At 33.7% G+C, this 6,455-nt stretch overlaps 1 pseudogene; it reads left to right on the top strand.

The window, feature by feature from the left end:
• Window positions 1-4,684: 4,684 nt before the first annotated feature.
• On the top strand, window positions 4,685-5,925 carry LOC105750487 (annotated as a pseudogene).
• Window positions 5,926-6,455: the final 530 nt, after the last annotated feature.

Raw genomic sequence — 6,455 nt, 5'->3', positions numbered from 1 at the left:
TATTCTGCCATCATCCTTTTCCTATCTACTTCCCTTTTTTATGTTTATCAGCACAATCAAATTATACATGTATTCTTTTGTATATCCAACAGAAATACAATTCCCAAGGTTATTTTACCTTTTCTGCATCTCTTGAGTTCTTTTTGGAATCAAATTTTTGTTTAGTTCGGTTTTTTCAGAAACAAATAATTCATTTTTTATTAAATTCCATCTTCTTCCCTGGAAAATGCTCACTTAGCTGGGTATTTATTCTTGGCTGCATCTCAAGTTCTTGTGCCTTTGAAATCAATTCCAGGCCTTCTTTCCTTTAATGTAGAGGCAGCCGATCTTGGGTGTCCTTATTTGGCACCTCGGTATTTAAATGGTTTTTTTTTGGCTGCTTGTAAAATTTTTTCCTTAATCTGATGTTCAAATTTGGACAATATTCCTTGGGTTTTATTTTAGGATTTTTCTTTGAAGGTGTTCATGAATTCTTTCAATGCCTATTTTACCTTCTATTCTATTACATTCAGTTCTTTGATGATTTCTTGTAAAATAGTATCTAGGCTCTTTTTTTCATTAGTTTTTAAAGTCCAATAATCCCGATTATCTCTCCCAGATTATTTTCCAAGTCTGTCGTTTTAGAAATAGATAATTCGTGGTTTTTTCCAGTTTGTCATTTTTTGTTTTTGTTGACTGATTCTTGCGTCTCAATCATCATTAGTTTTTGTTCAGTTCTAATTTTTTAAAAGAATTATTTTTTATTAGCTTTTTACTTTTTCTGTATATTCCAATTGAGTTTTGAATGTATTTTTTGGTCTGTGAATTTTTTTCCATTTCACTAATTTTTTTTAGTGAATTATTTTCTTTTCAATTCACTAATTTTGTTTCCCACTTCCTGGGGAATTTTTAACTTTTCAATTTGTATTTCAGGGGTTGTTGCCCTTGTAAAGGCTTCCCCCTTTCCCCATTTATCTTTAACTCTTTTAGCTTTTAATGGCCTCTTCTTGAGGCATTATTAAAGGAGGAAACGTGCATTTTTGTTTTAGGGTCTCTTAAGGTTTGCTGACCTGCTCTTTTCTATAGAAGCTGTCGATTTTCTTTTCATCTTTTATTCATGTTTGCCTTTAGGGTGGTCTACAAGGGGGTTACCAGCTTCCTCTGCAGAATAGGAGAGATTAAACCGATTTCTGGCCAGGTATGGGGGCCGGTGAGTTTTTTCCCCCCAACAGGAGGTGGATTCAGCACCCGAGCTATCAAACTGCTTAGTAGGGCTAGTGGATTATCGCTGCCCCTAGGCTAGAGACTAAGTGGAAAAGTGTCACTGCCGGGGAGCCCTTGTGGGACTGTGAGTATTAGCAGCTGGCGCAGACGCAGAATGCAGCAGCCCAAACTCTGCCCAGGTTCTGCCTGTGCAAATCGGCCCTGGGCCTATCCCCAAGCCGAGCCCCCCTGCGAATTGGAGGAACCAGGGCTCGGCCTCCTGCCCTGCAGGATCACAACTCCCAAGGAAAAGCCCCTTACTGTGGGGTTGGGGCTGCCGGCTTGTGCTGAGATTTGGCCTTCACCCTGGTTTGAGACTCTCCTCGAACCTAATTTTCTCCCAGTCTGGCCCGATCTCCCCTGGCCCCGGAAAACCTTTTTGGGAGACTGCAGATTTTCTTGCGGGAGTTTTCACCTTATCTTTACAATTGTAGCAGTCAAGACTATTTTGAGGCTCGATATAATATTGATAAAGAGGGTAAGAGAAGAGCTTAGAAAGATGCGTGTGTCTTCTCCGCCATCTTGGCTCCGCCCCAAGAAATTGTTAATATCAAAAATGAAAAGAGAGAACTTTACACCAATGAAGAGAAAACTGGAACAATAATTAGGAGTTATTTTGCCCAATTATATGTCAATAAATCTGATAATCTAAGTGAAATGGAGGAATACTTACAAAAATATAGGTTGTCCAGATTAACAGAGGAGGAAACAAATTACTCAATTAGTCTCATTTTAGAAAAAGAAATAGAACAAGCTATTAATCAACTCCCTAAGAAAACATTTCCAGGGCCACATGGATTTATATGTGAATTCTACCAAACATGTAAAGAAAAATTAATTCCAATACTATGCAAACTATTTGAAAAAATAGGAAAAAGAAGGAGTCCTCCCAAATTCCTTTTATGACACAGATATGGTGTTTTTACTTAAACCAGGTAGGGTAAAAACTGAGAAAGAAAATTATAAACCAATGTCCCTAATGAATATTGATACAAAAATCTAAAATAAAATATTAGTATAGAGATTATAGAAAGCCATCCTCAGGATAATAGATAAATGACCAAATAGGATTCATACCAGGGATGTAGGGCTGATTCAATACTAGGAAAACTATTTACATAATTGAATATTAATATATTCAATTATGTAAATAGTTTTATATATATAGTAAATAGTATATATCAATAAACAAAACTAACAAAAACCATATGATTATCTCAATAAATGCAAAAAAAGCATTTGATAAATCTAATACTCATTCCTATTAAAAATACTAGAGATTATAGGAATAAATGGAGTGTTCCTTAAAATGATCAGTAGCATACATTTAAAACAATTAGCAAGATCATATGTAGTGAGGACAAACTGGAACCATTTCCAGTAAGATCAGGAATGAAATAAGGTTGCCCACTAACATCATTACTATTAAGTATTGTATTAGTAATGTTAGCTTTGGCACTAAGAAAAGAAAAAGAGATTAAAAGATAAGCATAGATAATGAGGAAAACAAATTATCACTCTTTGAAGATGATATGATGGTATACTTAGAAAACCCTAGAGAATCAACTAAAAAACTATTAGAAACAATTCACAATTTTAGCAAAGTTGCAGGATATAATCGTCAGCATTTTTACATATTATCAACAAAGTCCAACATCAAGAGATACAAAGAGAAATTCCAACTTCACAGAGCTACAAAATAATAAAGTTCATTTGGAAGAACAAAAGATAAAGAACTTCATGGGAATTAATGAAAAAAAATGCAAATAAAAGTGGCCTAGCTGTGCCAGACCTAAAACTATATTACAAAACAATGTTCATCAAAACCATTTGGTATTGACTAAGAAATAGAATTTTCAATCAGTGGAATAGGTTAGGTACACTGGACAAAAAAGTCAGTGATTATAGCAATCTAGTGTTTGACAAACCCAAAGACCCCAGATTTGGAATAAAAACTCACTATTTGACAAAATCTGCTGGGAAAATTAGAAACTAGTTGGCAGAAACTAGGCATTGACCCACACCTAACATCACATACCAAGATAAGGTTGAAATGGATTCATGATTTAGACATAAAGAATGATATTATATATATATAATATATATATATATATATATTATATATATATAATAACTTTTTATTGACAGAATCCATGCCTGGGTAATTGTTTTTACAGCATTATCCCTTGCACTCACTTCTGTTCCGACTTTTCCCCTCCCTCCCTTCACCCCCTCCCCCAGATTGCAAGCAGTCCTATACAAGTTAAATATGTCACTGTGTATCCTAGATACAATATATGTGTGCAGAACCAAACAGTTCTCTTGTTGCACAGGAAGAACTGAATTCAGAAGGTAAAAATAACCTGCCAAGAAAAACAAAAATCCAAGCAGTTTATATTCATTTCCCAGTGAAGAATGATATTATAAGCAAATCAGAGGAACAAAGAATAGTCTATCTCTCAGATCTGTGTGGAAGGAAGGAATTTGTGTCCAAAGAAAAACTACAAAAATTATTGAACAAAAATAGATAATTTTGATTATAATAAGTTTAAAAGTTTTTGCACAAGTGAAACTAATTAGAAAAGATAATAAGGGAAGTAATAAACTGGTAAAATATTTTTATATTAAAAGGTTCTGATAAAGGCCTTGTTTCTAAAATATATAGAGAACTAACTCAAATTTATAAGGATTTAAACCATTTCCAATTGATAAATGGTGAAAAAAATATAAACAGATAATTTTCAGATAAAGAAATTGTAACCATTTCTAGTCATATGAAAAGATGCTCATAATCACTATTGATCAGAGAAATGCAAATTAAGACAATTCTGAAGTACCTACCCATCTCTCAGATTGGTTAAGATAACAGGAAAAGGTAATGATGAATGCTGGAAGGAATGTGGGAAACTAGGATATTTATACATCATTAGTGGAGTTGTGAACTGATCCAACCATTCTGGAGAGCAATTTGAAAGTATTCCCAAAGGGCTATCATTGTGTACATCCCTTTTGATCCAGCTGTGTTTCTACTGGGCTTATACCCCAAAAAGAACTTAAAGGAGGGAAAGAGACTCATATGTGCAAAAATGTTTGTGGCAGCCCTTTTGTAATATTAAGAAACTGTAAACTGAGTGGATGCCCAACATTTGAAGAATGGCTGAATAAGTTATGTTACATGAATGTTGTGGAATATTATAGTTCTATAAGAAAAGATCAGCATAATGATTTCAGAGAATCCTGGAGAGACTTACATGAATTGATGCTAAGTGAAATGATCAGAACCAGATCATTGTTCATGGAAACAATAATATATGATGAGCAATTCTGATGGACATGACTCTTTTCAATAAGACGATTCATATCCAATGATTTTGTGATGAAGAGAGCCATCTATATCCAGAGAGAGGACTGTGAGAACTAAGTGTGGATTAAAAAATTTTCGATGACTTCATTTATGGACAAAAAAGATGGTCTCCTTTTCACCTTCTGAGTTCCAGGAAGTAGAAAAGCCTACATGATGACTGATTCTCCTGGTGAGGAAGGTTTGCTTTTTCATTGTTTGAACATGATATTTAATAATATAAAATCTTTTCAAATCAGGTAATATGGTTTTAAGTCCAGTCAAATATGAAATAAATGTCTTATTAGAATAGCAGAAAAGAGGCCCTGCCCAGTCCAAAGATTTTTTCCAATGCAGATATGATAAATGTGAAAATTTTGAAAATCAAAAGAAATTGATGAAGACAGTGTTTGTGGTAAATTTGTTTCAGAATGAAATGTATAATAATTAATATAAGATTTACTATGGAAGTATCACTTTATCTTATGAAACTAAAGGCTTCAAAATCTAAAGTGCTACATAAGGATAAGAATCAGAATGTGTGTGTGTATGTGTATCTGTGTGCATCTGTGTGTATATGTACCGCAGGATGCACAGAAGTACAAGTAAAATCTACTGAAGAATCTTTTGAAGTTTTCTGAAAAAAATCACAAGAAGAGAGGCAAGGCCAATATGCAATTGAATGATGATTCTACTGGATCACACAGTGTGTTGATAATTAAATTGGCTCAAACTCTATTGAATGCAGATGGAGTCAACATATTGTAGGAAAAACAACAAATCACTTTAAGCCAGTTGTCATTAATTCATATTGCTGAAAATGGACAAAAGAAATTGGTAACAGACTATGGGATGCTGCTAACATTAATCAGTCACTAATGACACTAAGAACAGGAATGGAAGTACTTCAAGAAAACCAAATGTATGAGACTGACAAGATGGTTCCATATCAAGACTCATATTTAATTCATTTACTCAAGAACTATTTGGATAAGGAAGGCAAGATCCATATGATTATGTATGAACCGAAAGGCTGAAGATTATGGGAAAAACTTGTAAATGATGCACTTTCCAGAACTGACCCAAAAAAATTAAAGTAGCAAGACCATTAAACAAGACAATATGTGATTTAACTCCAGACTAACATTATAGGAATCAGGTCCTTAGAGAAGAACTCTCATGAAGATTTGAACTTCCAGCAGGTCCCGCTGGTTATGAATAATAAGTTACAAAGATAAATATGCAGTTTTCCACCTTCAACACTATGTAAAATTTTAGATGTCAATAATGAATAGACATTTCCAAAGTTGGTTGTAGTTTTAGAGAAACATCATCATGCTTAACATATGATGGCAGAAGAATTTAATAAAGAAATGGTGATTTTTTAGAGCTACACCATAAGAAGTACTGACATATTCTGCCATCTTTCTAGTGTCCTCCATTTAGAATGGCTTTTTTTCCCCACTTGAGTCTCATGATTTTTAGGTTAAAAATAAAGCACATGCTGGTATTTATTTAACTACAAAAATGCATATCAGACATTTTTCTTTTTTCTTTTTTCTTTCTTTATTTATTTATTTACAGGATATATGCATGGGTAACTTTACAGCATTAACAATTGCCAAACCTCTTGTTCCAATTTTTCACCTCTTACCCCCCCACCCCCTCCCCTAGATGGCAGGATGACCAGTAGATGTTAAATATATTAAAATATAAATTAGATACACAATAAGTATACATGACCAAAACGTTATTTTGCTATCAGACATTTTTCACTGCAATTCAGACTTTCATAACAAAGTGAATTCAGTGGTTGTTTCATCAGAATTCATATTGGAAAGTGAATTGTGTTGAATTTCATATTCTACCATAT

This window comes from Sarcophilus harrisii, chromosome 6 (genome assembly GCF_902635505.1).
Source record: "Sarcophilus harrisii chromosome 6, mSarHar1.11, whole genome shotgun sequence".
NCBI lineage: Eukaryota > Metazoa > Chordata > Mammalia > Dasyuromorphia > Dasyuridae > Sarcophilus > Sarcophilus harrisii.
Note: the sequence above shows the minus strand (reverse complement) of the source record. Positions and strands in the feature narration are given on the sequence as shown.